Consider the following 21,350-nt stretch of genomic DNA (forward strand, 5'->3'; position numbering starts at 1 on the left):
CCCCGCAGGGATCCCTGTAACAGGCCCCCCCCCCAGAGACCCCTGTAATCGGGAGACCCCCTACAAGGACCAATGTAATAGGAGGACCGGACCCCCACACGGATACCACATCTTCAGTCCTTCTAGCTCTCACCAACATTTCATTGCCACGCAACAATGCCTCCTGCTGCTTTCCAACCTGCAGCTCATGAATTGATCCCATTGTGATGTCCCTGGAAGAATATTCGAACACATGACAAAGTCCATGGGAAAATATCTGAACCCCTGGAGAAGTCACTGGAAGAAGGCCCAAAGTGAGAGTGAGGTTGCTGCGTGGAGAATTCCTACCTTCTCGAAGTTACTTAGTGAAGGAGCCATGTGGATGAAGCACTTCCCAACCTGTGCTGGATGTGGTGCTCCAGGATCTGGGAGCTGGAAGCCTCCATCTTGTGCAATGCCCAGAAGTTGAAGCCTTTAAGGTAAGTCCTGACTTCTACTCCAGATGTGTTCTGGACCAGTGTGTTTTCCTGCTGGCATTGTGGAGAATCGGGCATGGGGGGTGGAGAGATTCCGATCAGGTCTTCATTTGCATCCTTATGCTGGGATGCAAATTAGTTTTAGGCCGGCCTCCAGCACGAATCCCGATCCACCATGGTGGGCTGTATTGGAAGATCCTGCTATCATTGTGGCCCTCACACCAAATTCTCTACTCCCCCACCTGCCATTAACCCCAGCCAAAAGGGACATGGGAGAATGTCACCCATAGGGTTTAACTGACAAGAGATACAGTTTGCTTCAGAAAATCATCAAGCTGTAAACGTGGGAAAGAAGCATTAAAGCCAAACACGCTAGGATCAAGGCCTTTCTGGGATATGGGTCCTCACCACAAGCTTTCTTCCCATAACTTGGCCAAATGGCCATTATTCCTGTGTGAATCTTGACAGTAAGTGTCAGCAAGCAAGTGCAGTGCAGATTAATAGCCACGCCTGAGAGCTCTCGCACACTAAAACTGGAGAAAAGGTGGTCGGCAGGGAGAGACTGCGAGGAGCCACCTGTTCCCCAGCCATTGTGTGCTTCGGGAAAAGGTGAATTAACATTGGGAGATTAGGACAGAAGCACTTTCCATCAAGTATCAATTAAGGGGAATAATGATACTATGTATTTTGGCTTCGACCACTCTGATTGCTCACACGGTGTTTCTAAAATTATAGCTAAAAATGTAAGAGTAGATTGCTTTACAAAACCAATCGATCTGACCTGAATTTCGCCACAGTGACTTTTTTTGTCCTTTGCTGTGATTGTGTCAATGGGGCTATTGTTCCCGAAATGTTAAGGTGGACAAAACATAGCTCAAGCAGTTGAGTCAGACACATGGCCATTGCGGAGGACAGAGGGGACTATTAGCAAGCAGGCAGCTTTGGATTTGTTACTCTGTTGTATTTTTAGGAAGCCTAATAAATTCATGCTGTTACATAAGTGGTGACTTTATATCAAATGTCAGGTTCCCGACTCACAGCCTAGCTGCTGCACAAACTGTTATCTTGCTGGCAGCCAACAGCCTGTGTTGGTGTGTTCAAAGTGACAGAGAATTAAAGATCTGGCTAGCATGGGGTAATTGAGCTCCTAGATAGGCAAAATCCGTGAAAATCTTATTAAACACAAGAAATAAATTTTATTCTTGGAATCAAAATATATTCATGGCTGAGGTTGCAAAGAACCTATTCATGGTTCGATTATCAGTGCAATGCTTTCTGCTCTGTTTGTAATATATTGCTGGTACTTATTAATTCTCCAGTCCTCCAGTGTACAATAAATACTGTCTGTTCATCATTTCAAAGGATCACTATTTTTTGGCTTGTATTCTTCTCAGATTCTCAGATTCAAACGGCATCAAAGTGTTTCTGGTACATTCATTGCTGTTGTGGCTGTTTTAGAAATCATTTATTTTGGAATCATGTGATGCGTTGGAGCTGATCAATATGGGAACCTTGAGTACAACACACCCTTTACAGATTGGCAAGTTTTCCCGAATCCTCCAAGGATCTAACCTTGCCCCCCCCCCCCCCCCCCCCCCCCCCGCCTCTCCTTTACCTCATCTGCCCCTTGGTCATAGAGCCATAGAGGTTACAGCATGGAAACAGTCCCTTCGGCCCAACTTGTCTATGCAGCACAATTTTTACCACTAAGCTAGTCCCAATTGCCCCGATTCAGCCCAGATCCCTCTATACCCATCTTACCCATAGAACTGTCTAAATGCTTTTTAAAAGACAAATTTGTACCCACCTCTAAGACTGCCTCTGGCAGCTCCTTCCAGCCACTCACCAGCCTCTGTGTGAAAAAAAAATTGTATCTTTCCCCTCTCACCTTAAACCTATGTCCTCCAATTTTAGACTCCTCTACCTTTGGGAAAAGATGTTGACTATCTGCTTTATCCATACCCCTCATTATTTTATAGACCTCTATAAGATCACCCCTAAGCCTCCTAGGCTCCGGGGAAAAAAGTCCTATCCAGCCTCTCCGTATAACTCAAACCATCAAGTCCCGATAGCATCCGAGTGTCATAATATATACATCAATATATGATGGTGCAGAGACACACACTGACTGACACACTGCAAGACCAATCAACACACACAACACAGCAGCCAATCACCAGTTAGGGCACGGTTACTATAAAGACAGAGGGCGCCAGTTTTCCCGCTCATTCGAGATGCAGCATCGGAGAGAGACAGAGCCCGCAGTCAGTAGCGCAAACATCTACCATGTGCTAGCAGTATAGGCTGGTCAGGTAGGCATAGGTCTTCAGTCAATTTAACATAGTGTTGTAGCCACCTGGGTTGGCCATTTCCCAACTTAAAATAGAGAACCGCAAAGACTGAAGGGAAATTCAGCCAACACAGGCAAAACTGAGCAAGTGCAGAAATCATGTATTGAAACTTGCAAAAACCAGACAGCACTGAAACCAGCAGCCATCTGCATAGTAATGAGCGATTCCAAGGCACAATCGCAACACTTAAGGTGAATAAAGCCAAGCCAGACTCCTCGGCGCCAGCAGGAGCCAAGACAAAGGAAGGCCAACGGACCTTTAGGGACCACCCAGCGATCAGGGAACAACTCCAGTATTGGAGAAATCGATCCAAGTGATCGGAACGCAATCCAATCACTTGGAACCTGGTACGGGGTCCGCCCCGAAGGGCGGGAAGCCCCTGGGGACTATAAAGTAAAGCCCCCAAGTTCAAATCAGTCTTCTTGGCAGCGTCACTCAACAACGCGAATCAACCCCTGAGAGTGAACTGCCCAAGCGGCCACATCAACCAAGTAAGTCTCCAGTCAACGCTCGCTACGAGATAGGCGCTCCTAGCTACAAATCCATACCAGCTTTTGAATCCTGCAGACTCAGGACCTGAATGAAAGGCCATTTGTTCCCCTGACCTGGTGGGCCAATTCCGAAGCTAAGTATAGGCCTTTTAGTGATAGAAATAGTCTAGAAAGTAGATTAAGTACAGCATAAGTAGTGACTTACTGTATATAATAAATGTGTTTTGATTTGAATCTTACTAATTGGTGTGTTGAGTTATTGATCAGTACTTGAACTTGAACCTCATGGCGGTATCATAAAGATACCTGGCGACTCTAGAGCAAAGGTTAAACAAACAGAGCAAATTACGAATTAAGAGCCAACCAAAAGTTAACAACAGTGTCGACCCACAGTGCAAATATGTTTAACAGCTCTTAGTTAAATAAAATAGAGTTGTACTATTACAAGTGTTGGTAGTCTGTCTATGTTACTGCTAAGGTAAACGTGGTCTCCACAGACCCAACACATCACCTAGTAAATCTTTTCCGCACTCTTTCTAGTTTAATAATATACTTTGTATAATATTGTGACCAGAACTGTACTGTACTCACATCACACAAAAACATGCAGCGGTATTTTACCGCAGTCCCGTGGGAGGCAGCGGACTTTTGAATGGCTCGCTGCATTTTATGGCCCCACCCGCACCGTGTCAGGACCGTAAAGTTACGCCATTGGATCAGCTTTATGATATGCAATGACAAATCAGGCCTTGCGTGGTGGGCGTTCACAACCATGAGTACAGGTGCACCAAGTGAGGATCACCACCAGCCACCGACTTAAATAGAGTGTTCCCTGCTTGTCCCTCGGAGATGTTCTCTACCTCATCAGCATCTATCCCTCCACTGCGTCTGTGTTGCCGACTGGTGGGATACATTTTAATTCATCATCCTTGCTTTTAAATCCAGTACAAAAAAAACAAATTAAGGTCATTGCGAGAGGGGATGACTCAGTAAAATGCATGAAAATTATGTTGCACTATTGGCAACAGGTTGTGGGAGAATAAATTGTGAGCTGGTTTCAAGTTAGAAAGTGGAGAGTGAGAGTACAGTTGTTTAGAATGGCAGAAGGTGGGAACAGGTGTTCCACAAGGTTCAAGTTGGGACCACTGTTGTTCACAATTTGCATGAGCGATTTGGACTTTGGAATCAAAAACACAATTTACAGATGACACCAGGTTTGGGTGGGGGGAGGGGGCAGAGGCAATACTGCACTAGATCGCAGGAGGCAATTAATAAACTCGCAGAATTGGCAAATGGAGTTCAAAACAGATAAACATGAGGTTGTACAGTTTGGTTGGAAGAATAGGGAGGTCATTTGTTTCTTGGAAGGTACAAATCTGGGTAGGGTGCAGGAACAAAGGGATCTCACGAGTACAAATACATAAATCACTAAAGATTGTGCCACAGGTTAGTTTAGCTGGCCATAAAAAAAAGGACACCGAGCACTGGACGAGAGGGAAAGAATTGAAAAGGAAGGTGAGGCACGATCAATTTGGCTGGAGACGAAGTTGAATTCAAACTGAGGCTTTATTAGTATCTGAAGTGTGGCCTCCTACAGCAGCTGACGAAATGGCTGCGAGCTGGAGGCCACGCATATTTATAACCCGGCTCCTGGGCGGAGCTAGCATGCAGGGGCCCAGGTGAACCTGTAGTGCAGGTTCTACCGTACAACCCCTAATATCAGAACACAGTGGTTTACCACAGAAGGTAGTAACTGTGTATAGAACCTTGGTTAGGCCACACATTAAGCATTGTGTGCATGTGCTCACCATATTATAAAAAGGTTATATAGAGGCATTGGAGAGGGTGCAGGGAAGATTTACAAGGACAATATAATAAATCCATGGGTATACCTATTAGGAAAGGATTGATAGGCTGGGTCGCTTTTCTCTTGAAAAACCGAGGTTGTAAAGTGACCTAATAGAGGTTTTTAAAATTACAAAAGTATTGATAGAGCAGGCACAGAGAGAACATCTCGACTTGGGGGGACCAGCATAATTAGAGAGCATCAAAATAAGACAGTCTCCAAGAAATCCAATATGAAATTCTGAAGAAAGTTCATCTCCCAAAGAGTGGTGGGTATGAGGAACCTGCTACCACAGGGATAGTTGAAGGGAATATAAAAGTATAGATGCATTGACGGGGAAGCTCGACAAGCATATGAGAGAGAAGGGAACAGGACCCTGGGGGAGGGATTCCGTGCAGACCGTGCCAAACAGCTGGATTCTCAAGTCGTGATGCCGAAATCGCGTTCGGCAATTGGCCGTAGAATCAGAGTTCCCAACCAAATCGGGGGAGGTGCCGCTTTCGCGATGCTCCACCCTCTCCAAAGGGCCCATTGCCTGAGGCCCGCACCCGATGCTCCGCCCCGACTGGCCGAGTTCCCGACGGCGTCGGACGCGTGTAGTCTCACCCGTCGGGAATTCGCCGTGGCGGCTGCGGACTCAGTTCAGCGCCACCACAGTCGGGGGAGGGCCGATCCGTGGGCAGGGGGGACTTTAATAGGGGCTGGGGGGCACTATGGGGGGTGGGAGGGAGTGGTGCAGGGCGCGCGAGCCAGCCGAAGGAGGGGCACTATTTCGCGGGCGGGTCCGCGAGCGGCCTCTGCCATGTAGCACGACGCGGCCTCTGAAGGCATCTGGCGTGTGCATGCGTGACCACAGACACGGCAATTCTCTCGTCCGTATCGGCAGCTAGAGCTGGTGCTCTACACTGCTGGCATCCTAGCCCCCAGCAAAAATGGGGAATCGGTGGCCGTTTCACGCCATTTTTTTGGCGTAAAACGCTACCGCTCCCTTGCCAGCGTGGGGACATAGCCCCAGAATCAGAGAATCCAGCCCTAGGGCTTGGAGGGGCTAAAGCGGGGGCTGGGCTCGGTGGTGCAAATGGCATTCAGACTGAGCAGCAGGTACCTGAAAGACTACCTGCAATTCTCCGGCCACCCTGCGCCGGAAAAGCACTGTTCAGGTTGTGTTTCGGCTGGAGGGGGAGGGTTGGTCGGGGATTCTTTTTGGGGCCATTTTAAAATGGCGTTCCGATCTCTCACGACAATGGGGAGTTCCGGCGAGCAGAGATCCCCATTGTAAAAAACGGGGCTATGTGTGGCCTCGGGTGTTGGAAGGATCACTTTTTCATAAAATATATTTTATTCAAGTTTTTTGGCCAAACATAACAATACGTAGTGTTTCTTTTACACAACAATAAAGCAATATAAATAACAGTGGCCAGTTTTAAACAAATAAATAAGTAATATATAAACAAAAACAAAAAACAAAACTAAATGGCAACTGCCTTGTCCAAAATAAATACTCTCCAAAAATACAATCCAACAATCCAATATACAATTACATATACCAAATACCTATACATATACAATAACATCCCTGAGAGTCCGTCCGATTCCTCCCCCCCGCCCTCCCCCCCCGCCCCCCCCCCCCGGTTGCTGCTGTTGTCTACTTCTTTTCCATTCCCTCTATCTTTCTGTGAGGTAGTCGACGAACGGTTGCCACCGCCTGGTGAACCCCTGAGCCGAACCCCTTAACACAAACTTAATCCGTTCTAACTTTATAAACCCTGCCATATCGTTTATCCAGGTCTCCACACCCGGGGGCTTGGCTTCCTTCCACATTAACAATATCCTGCGCCGGGCTACAAGGGACGCAAAGGCCAACACGTCAGCCTCTCTCGCCTCCTGCACTCCCGGCTCTTCTGCAACCCCAAATATAGCCAACCCCCAGCTTGGTTCAACCTGGACCCCCACCACCTTCGAAAGCACCTTTGCCACCCCCACCCAGAACCCCCGTAGTGCCGGGCATGACCAGAACATGTGGGTGTGATTCGCTGGGCCTCTCGAGCATCTCGCACACCTATCCTTTACCCCCAAAAATTTACTAAGCCGTGCTCCAGTCATATGCGCCCTGTGTAGCACCTTAAATTGTATCAGGCTTAGCCTGGCACACGAGGGCGATGAGTTTACCCTACGTAGGGCATCAGCCCACAGCCCCTCCTCAATCTCCTCCCCCAGTTCTTCTTCCCATTTCCCTTTCAGCTCATCTACCATGATCTCCCCCTCGTCCCTCATCTCCCTGTATATGTCCGCCACCTTACCGTCCCCCACCCATGTCTCTGAGATCACTCTATCCTGCACTTACTGCGTCGGGAGCTGCGGGAATTCCCTCACCTGTTGCCTCGCAAAAGCCCTCAATTGCATATACCGAAATGCATTCCCTTGGGGCAACCCATATTTCTCCGTCAGCGCTCCCAGACTCGCAAACGTCCCATCTGCAAATAGATCTCTTAGTTGTACTACCCCAGCTCTTTGCCATGCTCCAAATCCCCCATCCATTCTCCCCGGAACGAACCTATGATTGTTTCTTATCGGGGACCGCACCGAAGCTCCCATCCCTCCCCTATGCCGTCTCCACTGCCCCCAAATTTTCAATGTAGCCACCACCACCGGGCTTGTGATGTATTTCTTTGGTGAGAACGGCAACGGCGCCGTCACCATTGCTTGCAGGCTAGTCCCCCTGCAGGACGCCCTCTCCAATCTCTTCCACGCCGCTCCCTCCCCTTCTCCCATCCACTTACACACCATTGAAACATTGGCGGCCCAGTAGTACTCACTTAGACTCGGTAGTGCCAGTCCCCCCCTGTCCCTACTACGCTGCAAGAATCCCCGCCTCACTCTCGGGGTCTTCCCAGCCCACACAAAACTCATAATGCTCTTCTCAATTCTTTTGAAAAAAGCCTTCGTGATCACCACCGGGAGGCACTGGAACACAAAAAGGAATCTCGGGAGGACCACCATTTTAACCGCCTGCACCCTACCTGCCAATGACAGGGACACCATGTCCCATCTCTTGAAATCCTTCTCCATCTGTTCCACCAACCGTGTTAAATTAAGCCTATGTAATGTACCCCAATTCTTGGCTATCTGGATCCCCAGATACCAGAAGTCCCTTGTTAACTTCCTCAACGGTAAATCCTCTATCTCTCTGCTCTGCTCCCCCGGCTGCACCACAAATAACTCACTTTTCCCCATGTTCAGTTTATACCCTGAAAAATCCCCAAACTCCCCAAGTATCCGCATTATCTCTGGCATCCCCTCCGCCGGGTCCGCCACATATAGCAACAAATCATCTGCATACAGAGATACCCGGTGTTCTTCTCCCCCCCAAGTACTCCCCTCCACTTCCTGGAACCCCTCAGTGCTATGGCCAGGGGTTCAATCGCGAATGCAAACAATAACGGGGACAGAGGACATCCCTGCCTCGTCCCTCTATGGAGCCGAAAATAGTCAGACCCCCGTCCATTCGTGACCACGCTCGCCATCGGGGCCCTATACAGCAACTGTACCCACCTAATATACCCGTCCCCAAAGCCAAATCTCCTCAACACCTCCCACAAATAATCCCACTCCACTCTATCAAATGCTTTCTCGGCATCTATCGCCACCACTATCTCCGCTTCCCCCTCTGGTGGGGGCATCATCGTTACCCCTAACAGCCTCCGTATATTTGTATTTAGCTGTCTCCCCTTCACAAACCCAGTTTGGTCCTCATGGACCACCCCCGGGACACAATCCTCTATCCTCATTGCCATTACCTTGGCCAGAATCTTAGCATCCACATTCAGGAGGGAAATGGGCCTGTATGACCCGCATTGCAGCGGGTCTTTTTCCTTCTTTAGGAGGAGCGATATCGTTGCCTCTGACATAGTCGGGGGCAGCTGCCCCCTTTCCCTCGCCTCATTAAAGGTTCTCATCAGTAGCGGGGCCAGCAAGTCCAAATATTTCTGATAGAATTCAACTGGGAATCCGTCTGGTCCTGGGGCCTTCCCTGCCTGCATGCTTCCAATCCCTTTCACTACTTCCTCCATCTCAATCTGTGCTCCCAGCCCCACTCTCTCCTGCTCCTCCACCTTAGAAAATTCCAGCTGATCCAGAAAGCACATCATTCTCTCCTTCCCGTCCGGGGGCTGCGCTTCATATAATCTTTCATAAAATGCCTTGAACACTCCATTCACTCTCTCCGCTCCCCGCTCCATCTCTCCCTCCTCATCTCTCACCCCCCTATCTCCCTCGCTGCTCCCCTTTTCCTCAGTTGGTGGGCCAACAACCTACTCGCCTTCTCCCCATATTCGTACTGTACACCCTGTGCCTTCCTCCATTGTGCCTCTGCATTACTCGTAGTCAACAAGTCAAATTCTACATGTAGCCTTTGCCTTTCCCTGTACAGTCCCTCCTCCGGTGCCTCCGCGTATTGTCTGTCCACCCTCAGACGTTCTTTCAACAACCGCTCCCTTTCCCTACCCTCCTGCTTTCCTTTATGTGCCCTAATAGATATCAGCTCCCCTCTAACCACTGCCTTCAGTGCTTCCCAGACCACTCCCACCTGTACCTCCCCATTATCATTAAGTTCCAAGTACCTTTCAATACACCCCCTCACCCTTAAACACACCCCCTCATGGAAGGATCACTTTTAATGTCTAGACCACAAAATTAAATACTGTATATTACTCAGTATTTTCTTATGAATTTAAAGGAGAATATAAATAATAGCCTAAATTTTCATTATGCCCTTAAGTAGACACAATGCTGTGCTGATGTGCTCAAGGCTTGAGAATCTTGGGCTTCCTCAAAACAAATGTGAGAAAATAAAAACCGGGAGTGATGCAAAACAGGGTGGTGACTTACTTTCATCCGTTTTATTATTCGTTCAAAGTCACCAAAGTTCCATTCGTCAGCACCTTCCAAACCCTTGATCGCTACCACCCAGGAGGCAAGGGCAGAAGATGCATGGAAACACCACCACCTGGAAGTTCCCCTGCAAACCACTCACCATCCTGACCTGGCAATATATCGGCATTGCTTCAAGATGCTGGATCAAAATCCTGAAACTCCCTCCATAACAACAATGTAGATGTACCTACACCATATGGACAGCAGTGACTGAAGAAGGCGGCTCACCACCATCTTCTCAATGGTAATTAGAAGGGGAAATAGACTTCCGGTGGCGGCTATGAGGGAGTAGGTCGCACATTTGGTGGCTCCCGTTTCGGTCGGACTTTTGGACCTGTTCCCCCGACATTTTTGCACTTTTGAGAGCGGAATTGGAAAGCAGTAGTACTCAGGCACTGAACCCTTACAGAGTTGTATGGACTTAAGAAGCCACAGGGACCGCAAACAGCAGAAGAAGTGGTCAAGCAAGGGCACGGTGGCGGCTATGAGAGAGCCCAATTTGGTCGATGGCCAGAGCAAGGCGCCGACAGCCCAGCCTACAATGGAGCAGCTGCTACAGGACATGCAGGAAGGCTTTTTAGTTCTGAAGCGCGATAACTTGGAGCCGCTCCAGAAGTCGATGGACCGATTGGAAAAAAGGGTGCATGATCAGGCTGAGAAGCTCCAGAAGCTGGAGAAGACGGTGGAGGAGCAGGCCGACTTTCAAACGGTGACGGACATGGTGATTCGGAGGTTGAGGGATCAGCAAAAAATGCTCCTGGAAAGGCTGGAGGACCTGGACAACAGGTCGGCAGAATGTCAGAATCGTTGGCCTCCCGGAGGGGGCTGAGGGGCTGGATGCTGCCGCGTATGTGGAGGGTATGTTTCAGAAGTTGCTGGGGAACGAGGTGTTCCCTCGCCCACCGATGGTGGACAGGGCACACAGAGTGCAGGTGAGGCAGCCGCGACTAGGGGGTCCCGCACGACGATGGTGGCCCGGTTCCTGGACAAGGAGCGGGTTCTGCAATGGGCCAAGAGCACACGAAGCTGTACTTGGGACAATAGCATCCTGCGTGTTTACCAAGACCTGAGTACTGAGGTGGCCAGGAGGAGGGGAGGCTACAGGCAGGTGAAGGAGATTTTGTATAAGAACAAGGTGAAATTCGGGCTGCTTTTTCCAGCTCGACTGTGGGTTACGTATGAGAGACAGCGCCACTATTTCGAGGAACCCGAGGAGGTGATGGACTTTGTTAAGAAGCAAGGGCTGGCCCTGAGCTGAGGACTCTTGGACTCATGGTAGAACTTTTAAGTCTATTTTGTTTCTCTCTCGCTGTGAGAGATGCCTGCATGTTTGGGTCCGTTCTTTTCGTTTTTTTCAACCTTTTTAGGTGGATGTATTTTGGTTGCGATGTATTTTTCTTGTTTTTTTTCGTGGTTTCTTTGAATGTTTCTTTTTTGGGTTACTTGTTTGGTTGGAGTTTTGGTAGGGGGAAAATATAAAAACGAAAATAGTTAAGAAGGTGCGGTTATGATGGGGGTTTCGGGGGACTTTTTTGCAATCTTTTTCTGTGGGTGGTGGGGAAGAGCTGAGAGTGCCTGGTACTTCTTATCTCTATTTGTTTGATTTAAATTGCACTATTGTTGGGGATGTTTCTGACTTGTATAGAGTATTTGTTTAAGCAGGACTGGTTTGGGGAAGTGGTATGGATGGGCCGGGGGGAGGGGAAACAGGGAACAATGGGTGAGAGACGTGCTGGTGCCGAAGCTGGGAGCCACCAGGCTAGCTGGGTGGGCTAGTCAACGGAGGCCAGGTGGGGGGTGTTCATATTGTTAGATTAGAGCAGGGGTTAGGTGGTAGGATGGTGTTGCTGAGGGCGGGGGGGGGGGAGTTTATCTGCTGACGAGGATAGAAATTGGACATGGCAACAGTGGGGAGGTCATGGGTGGAGCCGGCCAGGAGGCAGGCCAGAGGATGCGCGACACATGGCTGGGGGGCTGGCCAAGGAAAGGGGTTGGCTGATCGGCAAAGGGGGGACGACGGAGTGCCCCCCAACCAGGCTGATCACCTGGAATGTTAGAGGGTTAAACGGGCCAGTGAAGAGGGCGCGTGTGTTCACGCATTGGCGGGTTCTGAAGGCGGACGTAGTCATGCTGCAGGAGACGCACCTGAAAGTGGCAGACCAGGTTAGGCTAAGGAAGGGCTGGGTCAGTCAGGTCTTTCATTCGGGGCTCGACACTAAGACTAGGGGGGGGTCGCCATCCTGATTAATAAAAGGGTTCAATTTGAGGCAGAGGGTACAGTTGCGGATGGGGGCGGCAGATTTGTTATGGTTAAGGGTAAGCTCGAAGGGGTGAGAGTAGTCTTGGTTAGTGTGTATGCCTCTAATTGGGACGATCTGGATTTTATCAGGAGGTTGCTAGGGAAGATCCCCGACTTGGACTCGCGCAAACTGATCATGGGTGGGGACTTTAACACAGTCCTGGACCCGAGCCTGGATCGGTCATGTTAAAAAACAGGTCGGTTGCCAGCAATGGCAAAGGAACTGAGAGGGTTCATGGAGCAAATGGGGGGAGCAGATGCGTGGAGATGGTGAGGGAGTTCTCGTACTACTCTCACGTCCACAAGGTGTATTCCCAAATTGATTTCTTTGTCATGAATAGGGACTTGCTGGCCGGGATGGTGGGGGCAGAATATTCGGCAATTGCCATATCGGACCATGCTCTGCAATGGGTAGATCTACAGATTTGTAAGGACAGCTTTCAGCGCCCACAATGGAGGCTGGAAGTTGGATTGCTAGCGGACGATGCGGTGTGTGAGAGGGTGAGGAAATGTATGCAGAATTACCTGCAGGTAAATGATACCGGAGAAGTCTCAGCAGCGGTGCTCTGGGAGACCCTGAAGGCAGTGGTGAGAGGGGAGCTGATCTCAATCCGGGCTCATAGGGACAGGACAGACAGGGCAGAAATGGACCGACCGGTTAAGGAAATTTTACGGATGTACAGGAGCTACGCGGGGTCCCCGAGGCCAGAGTTATTCAGGAAACGACAGAGGCTGCAGGCCGAGTTCGGGGTGCTGACTACAGGCAAGGCCGTATAGCAGCTTAGAAAGGCAAAAGGCGTGATATATGAGCATGGAGAGAAGGCCAGCAGAATGCTCGCGCAACAACTAAGGAAGAGAGAAGCGGCTAGGGAGATAGGAAAGATTGCGGATGGGGAGGGAAATCTGGTGGGGGACCCGGCAGGGCTGAACAAGGTGTTTAGGGACTTTTATAGTAAGCTGTACACTTCGGAACCCCCCAGGGGACCGCAGGGGATGAGGCGATTCCTGGACGGACCTTCCTGACCTTCCCAAGTAGGGGGGTGGTAGACGGACTGGTGGCCCTGGTCAGGATCGAAGAGGTATTGGGGGGGCCTGAAGGTCATGCAGTCGGGTAAAGCCCCGGGGCCGGATGGGTACCCGGAGGAGTTTTATAAAAAGTTTGCCGAGATAGTGGGGCCGGTTTTTAACAAGTCAAGAGAGAGAGGGGTTCTACCCCCGGCGATGTCGCAGGCCACTATTTCACTTATTCTGAAATGGGATAAGGACCCGGAGGCTTGTGGGTCTTACAGGCCGATCTTTTTGATCAACGTAGACGCTAAATTACTGGCCAAGATCTTGGCGACTAGAATTGAGGACTGTGTACCAGACGTAATTGCGGAGGACCAAACCGGGTTCGTAAAGGGTAGGCAACTGGTGGCCAATCTAAGAAGGCTGCTTAATGTGATTATGATGCCCCCGGAGAGCAGGGAGGCAGAGATAGTGATAGCTATGGATGCGGAAAAGGCTTTTGACCGGGTCGAGTGGGACTATCTGTGGGAGGTGCTGGGACGGTTTGGGTTCGGGGAGGGGTTTATTGACTGGGTTAGGCTGTTATATCAGGCCCCAGAGGCTAGTGTAAGGATGAACAGGACGACATCAGATTATTTCAGATTGCACCGCGGGACAAGACAGGGCTGCCCTCTCTCCCCACTGCTGTTCGCGCTGGCCATAGAGCCCCTGGCAATTGCTCTGAGAGCGTCAAGGGACTGGAAAGGGTTGGTCCGGGGGGGGGGGGGGGGCGGGGAGTGGAACATAGAGTCTCGTTATACGCGGATGACCTGCTGTTATACGTATCGGACCCAATGGCGGGGATGGACGGTATCATGGAAACCCTGAGGGAATTTGGCCGGTTTTCAGGATATAAACTGAACGTGGCTAAGAGCGAGTTGTTCGTAATTCAGGCGAGGGGGCAGGAGAGTAGGCTGAAGGGGTTGCCATTCAGGCTGGTAGGAGAAAGCTTCAGATACTTGGGGATACATGTGGCACGGGACTGGGGCAAGTTGCATAATCTCAACCTGCCCCGACTGGTGGAACGAGTGAGGGAGAAGGTTCGGAGTTGGGATGCACTCCCGCTGTCACTTGCGGAGAGGGTGCAGACTGTTAAGGTGATGATTCTCCCGAGATTCTTCTTCATATTTCAGTGTCTCCCCGTTTTCATCCCGAGGTCCTTCTTTAAGAGGCTGAATAAAATTATCCTGGGATATGTCTGGGCGGAGAATTCCCCGCGGGTGAGGAAAGTGATGCTCGAAAGGAACAGAGGGGAAGAAGGCTGGCGTTGCCGAACTTCAGCAACTACTACTGGCTGCCCATAGCAATGATAAGGAAATAGATGGTGGGTACAGGGTCGGTTTGGGAGTGGATGGAGGCTGTTTCGTGCAGGAGCACCAGTTTGGCAGCCCTGGTTATGGCACCTCCGCCGCTCCCGGCGGTGCGGTACTCCACCAGCCCTATAGTGGTAGAGGCTCTTCGGATCTGGGCCCAGTGGAGGAGGCATATTGGGGAAGTGAGAGCATCAGTGTGGACCCCAATCTGTGGTAATCACCAATTTGCCCCAGGGAACATGGACGGTGGATATCGACTATGGCGGAGGGCGGGGATTGCGAGAGTGAATGGTCTGTTCTTGGAAGGGAGCTTCCTGAGCATGAGGGCGTTGGAGGAGAAGTTTGGGCTGGCGGGAGGGAATTACTTTAGCTACTTGCAGGTGCGGGATTTCGTGTGTAGGCTGGTGCCGTCCTTCCCACGCCTCCCGCCAAAGGGGAGGCAGGACAGGGTAGTATCGAGGGGAGAGGTAGGTGAGGGTAGAGTCTCAGATATTTACAAAGAATTAATGGGAGCAGAGGATACACAGACTGAGGACCTGAAGCTTAAGTGGGAGGAGGAGCTCGGGGGGGAGATGGAGGACGGTATTTGGGCAGAAGCTCTGGGCAGAGTAAACACGACCGCAACATGCGCCAGGCTCAGTCTGATCCAGTTTAAGGTCGTGCACCGGGCCCACATGACGGTCGCCCGGATGAGTAGATTTTTTGGGCTGGAGGACAGTATGCCAGACGAGCCGATGGGCCGGCTAATCATGTGAACATGATCTGGTCAGGCCCTAGACTCAGGGGGTACTGGCAGGGATTCGCAGACATCATGTCCCGGGTTTTGAAAACTGGGGTGGTAACGAGTCCTGAGGTGGCAATCTTTGGGGTGTCGGAGGACCCGGGAGTCCAGGAGGAGAAGGAGGCCGACGTCTTGGCCTTTGCTTCCCTGGTAGCCCGGCGACGAATACTGTTGGCATGGAGGGACTCAAGGCCCCGAAGACTGAAGCATGGTTATCGGACATGGCGAGCTTTCTCGGTCTAGAGAAAGTTAAGTTTGCCTTGAGAGGTTCACTATCGGGGTTCGCCCGGAGGTGGCAGCCATTCATTGACTTCTCTGCAGAGAATTAGCCGTCAGCGGCGGGGGGCGGGGGAGGGGGGGGGGGGGGTGCGGGGGGGGGCTAAGGTAGAGTAGAGTGGGGGTGGTTTAGGCAGGTCCTTGCAAAAATGGAGTTGTGGTTTGTACTATGCGTTATTTGCTTTGCTTTTTTGTACAGTACTGTACAATGTCATTGTTTTATATGCCAAAAAAAGGAAATAAATGCTGGCCTCATCACGATGCCCACATCCCATGACAGAATAAAACAAGTACGAAGTCTTACAACATCAGGTTAAAGTCCAACAGGTTTGTTTCGATGTCACTAGCTTTCGGAGCGCTGCTCCTTCCTCAGGTGAATGAGTAGATTTTTCACCTGTCATTCACCTGAGGAAGGAGCAGCGCTCCGAAAGCTAGTGACATCGAAACAAACCTGTTGGACTTTAACCTGGTGTTGTAAGACTTCGTACTGTGCTCACCCCAGTCCAACGCCGGCATCTCCACATCAAGAATAAAACAAGTCTAGGAATTAAATCCCTATTTGTCACTGGGAGATTGATTAAAGATACATAGAACATAGAACATAGAACATTACAGCGCAGTACAGGACCTTCGGCCCTCGATGTTGCGCCGACCTGTGAAACCACTCTAAAGCCCATCTACACTATTCCCTTATCATCCATATGTTGATCCAATGACCATTTGAATGCCCTTAGTGTTGGCGAGTCCACTACTGTTGCAGGCAGGGCATTCCACGCCCTTACTACTCTCGGAGTAAAGAACCTACCTCTGACATCTATCACCCCTCAATTTAAAGCTATGTCCCCTCGTGCTCGACATCACCATCCGAGGAAAAAGGTTCTCACTGTCCACCCTATCTAATCCTCTGATCATCTTGTATACCTCAATTAAGTCACCTCTTAACCTTCTTCTTTCTAAATAAAAAACCTCAAGTCCCTCAGCCTTCCCTCATAAGATCTTCCATACCAGGCAACATTCTGGTAAATCTCCTCTGCACCCTTTCCAATGCTTCCACATCCTTCCTAAAAATGCGGCGACCAGAACTGCACGCAATACTCCAAATGTGGCCGCACCAGAGTTTTGTACAGCTGCAACATGACATCATGGCTCCGAAACTTAATCCCTCCACCAATAAAAGCTAACACACCGTATGCCTTCTTAACAACCCTCTCAACCTGGGTGGCAACTTTCAGGGATCTATGTACATGGACACCGAGATCTCTCTGCTCATCCACACTGCCAAGAATCTTACCATTAGCCCAGTACTCTGTCTTCCTGTTATTCCTTCCAAAATGAATTACCTCACATTTTTCTGCATTAAACTATTTGCCACCTCTCAGCCCAGCTCTGCAGCTTATCTATGTCCCTCTGTAACATGTTACATCCTTCCGCACTGTCCACAACTCCACCGACTTTAGTGTCATCGGCAAATTTACTCACCCATCCTTCTACGCCATCCTCCAGGTCATTTATAAAAATGACAAACAGCAGTGGCCCCAAAACAGATCCTTGTGGTACACCACTAGTAACTGGACTCCAGGTTGAACATTTCCCATCAACCACCACCCTTTGCCTTCTTCCAGCAAGCCAATTTCTGATCCAAACTGCTAAATCACCCTGAATCCCATGCCTCTGTATTTTCTGCAATAGCCTACCATGGGGAACCTTATCAAACGCTTTACTGAAATCCATATACACCACATCACCTGCTTTACCCTCGTCCACCTGTTTGGTCACCTTCTCAAAGAACTCAATAAGGTTTGTGAGGCACGACCTACCCTTCACAAAACCGTGTTGACTATCTCTAATTAAATTATTCCTTTCCAGATGATTGTACATCATATCTCTTTATCAACCTTTCCAAGACTTTGCCCACAACAGAAGTAAGGCTCACTGGTCTATAGTTACCGGGGTTGTCTCTATTCCCCTTCTTGAACATGGGGACAACATTTGCTATCCTCCAGTCTTCTGGCACTATTCCTGTAGATAATGATGACATTATCTACAACATCAAAGCCAAAGGCTCAGCAATCTCCTCCCTAGCTTCCCAGAGAATCCTAGGATAAATTCCATCCGGCACAGGGACTTTCCACACTTTCCAGAATTGCTAACACCTCCTTGTTAAGAACCTCAAGCCCTTCTAGTCTAGTCTAGTTGTGGTAGTATGTATTGGGGGTCATGTGGGACTGGAAGCCCTAATGTCATTGGCTGACAGATCCCGGGTCCTGGTTGGCCGTTGACCTCATACTCCGCCCTGAAGGCGAAGTATAAGAAGCCGGTGCCTTCCCCCGCATGCCAGTTTACTATCGGGCTGCTGGGGAACAGACACGCTTAATAAAGCCTCATCGACTTCACTCTGTTTGTCTCACGGAGTCTTTGTGCGCCACACTAGTAGCCTGTATCTCAGTATTCTCCTCGACAACATTGTCTTTTTTCCTGTGTGAATACTGACAAAAAATATTCATTTAGCACCTCTCCTATCTCCTTGGACTCCACGCACAACTTCCCACGACTGTCCTTGACTGGCCCCACTCTTACCCTAGTCATTCTTTTATTCCTGACATATCTATAGAAAGCTTTAGGGTTATCCTTGATCCTACCTGTTTTACATATCACTACCTCATCCGAAGTTTACCTCAGATAGTCTGTAAATTCACAGTATACAACATAATTTGTGTGGTCATTTCTGGGGAATAGGAAACAATCTTGAGTTAAAGATGTACTGAATTTAAGTACCATGTGTCAGCCTGCTTGAGAAATTCAGAACGGAGTTAGCACGTCATCGGAAGGCCCTCCCCTGATGCCCCGCCCCTGACGGGCCGAGTTCCTGACCACGCGGGGGACGTGTGGTTTCAGCGATCGGGACTGTGTCCAGCACCGCCACAGTCGGCCGGGAGCCATGCTGCTGGCCGAGGGGACTTCCGCGAAGGCTGAGAGGACTGTTGGGGGTTGGCCAGCGGGGGCAGTATTTGGGAGGTTGGGTCTGTGCACAGCCGGCGGCAGGTTTTATGGCGCGATCGCTGCAGGTCATCACCGCGCGCATGCACAGCCACGGAGCCGGCAATTCTCCAATCGTTTTTGTCATGGGAGCGGGGAGTTTTACCCGACGCGGCTTCCAGCCCCTCACTGGTCGCAGATGGGTGACGGTTCGCCGCTGATTTTTGCATCGTAAATCGCCACAGTGTCGGCACTTAGCCTCCAAATCGGTGAATCCAGCCCATCATGCGTGATTGAGGGAGAGGTTTAAAGGGAGGGGGGTGGGAATACGGGGCCAGGAAACAGGAGAAGCTCCAGGCCCATGATTTCTCTCTTGTCCCAGGAAGGGAATAAAGGGAATAACATTTTAAAAGGGATGAGGAAAGATGGGAGGAGGCTCGGGTGGCAGGTAAAGGTTGGCATGGACTAGTTGGGGCTGGATGGCCTGTTTCTGTGCCATATATCCTATGCAATCTAAGCTTATATTTGTTAAACAAGATGAAATCATTGTTATTGGGGAAATATGAGATAATGAAGGTCAGATAGCTCAGGCTTCTAAAAATACGCTACGTTTAACTTTATTGAAGCAGTGGGAGAAAATCGATAAAAGAATTGCAATGCATATGGTATAAATTAAATTCCCAAAAGAGGTTGATGGGATTTTAAAATACATAAATTTCATGGAATGTGGGCATTACTAGAAAGGCCATACAGGAGTGGATTACTAATCCCCCAGTGATATTTATTATTATATTACCATTACACCACCATCGCTCCTCAATACCACACAAGCGATAGGTGACAAAGATAGGAAAAGGAAGATTTTCACAACCAATCGATGCCCCTCAGAACTTCACAGCCAATGATCTCTTTGTGAAGCGCAGTAACTGTTGTAATGCAGGAAATATGGGAGCCAATGTGTCCGCAGCAAAATCCCATAAACAACAACAGAAAATGATCAGATAGTATGTTTCTTGAGAAGTTGTTTGAGGGTAAATACAAGCCAGGACGTGGCTGTTCTTCAAAACAGCACCATGGGATATTTTACATGAGGTTGAGCAGGTCAATGGGGCTTCAGTTTAATATCTCATCTGGAAACTCCCAGAAATGCAGCACTCCCTCAGTGCTGAACACCCACCGAGCACCAGGACATCACGAGGCCCTGGGGTCCAAGAGGAGGAAGATCGATGTCTCAGTGTTAAAGCAGCCAGACTGAAGAGAGGCATTCCAAGTGCAGCTCATGGCTAATCTGGGAAACCTCCGCACATCCAACTCAATTCCTGAACAGCAGGATCAAATACTGGACCCCTGTGTCCAGGCCATTGGATTCGAGCATTGTCATCACCAGGATTGATTCGATGAAAAAGATGCTGAAATATGTAATCTCTTAGAAGAAAAACAAGCAGCCTTCAGTGCCTGGCAGAACAATCCAAGGTTACAAGGCAAGAAGGCAGCATTCCAGTAGCTCAAGGCTGATATGCAAAGACAAATCTGGAATGTGAAGGACATGTGGTGGGAAGAGAAATCCCGAGAGATCCAACAATGTGCTGGCCGTCAGGACATGCAAAGCTTTTTTGAAGCCACCAGGGCCACCTATGGGCCAAGGTTAAATGGACAAGAAGACCCTCCGACATGGTCTTTGTTGCCAGGCAAATTCAAGAAAAACATTGGGCGCGTTTCTCCAGCTAGATTTCGAAGTGTGGTAGCAAGCAGGAACGGACGCGAGCTTCCCGGTGCTCGGCCCAGGGGGGCCTGTAAAGCTATTCAACGTTAATTAGTCCACGTAATGAGGCGCCACAGGCTGAAGACGAAGGCTCGCCAACCAGTTCGCTGGCACTGTACTCGCCCAGGAGATCGGCCCCAAGATTCGGGGATGCAGATCTGTGGAGACTCCTAGATGCAATGGAGGCTAGGAGGGATGTTCTGTTCTCCGAGGGTCCCAGAGGTTCAGCTGTAAAACAGCCAGTGCTGCCTGGGATGAGGTAGCGGAGGCTGTGAGCTCCTGGGGTGTGACCAGGAGGACTGGCCTCCAATGCTGAAAAAAGGTCAAGACCTACACTGGGCAGCATGAGTGGGTAGACAGCAATGCCTGTTCACCACAGCCCCCCAGGGACCTTTCTGCCCCATTGTGAGCATCCACCTCCCAACTCTCCATGTGACCCCAAACCCTCCCTCCACCCCGCCTCCCTTCAATCCCCCCCAACCCTTCCATCACCCCGCTCCCCCCCGACCACTATGAACCACACATGTGGCTAATGATGCCATCTCTGTGTCTCCTCAACAAAAGCTCTCCCATAAACACCGGGAGAGGACCCAGACCAGCGGTGGGTGCCGGACATAAGAATCCTCACCTCCTTCGAGGAGCGGGCCCCGGAGGTGACTGGGGTGGCTGAGCTCAGAGCGATCGCCAATGCGGATGCTGGCGGACGCCGCAGAGGTGAGCAACCACCGGGCCCCAGCCAAAGGACTGCCAAACGTCAGTTGTTATTCCATTACTGACTGCCCCACCCTCCCGCTGACCACATGTCCATTCTCCTGCAGGTA

This window comes from Scyliorhinus torazame, chromosome 14 (assembly GCF_047496885.1).
Source record: "Scyliorhinus torazame isolate Kashiwa2021f chromosome 14, sScyTor2.1, whole genome shotgun sequence".
Lineage (NCBI taxonomy): Eukaryota > Metazoa > Chordata > Chondrichthyes > Carcharhiniformes > Scyliorhinidae > Scyliorhinus > Scyliorhinus torazame.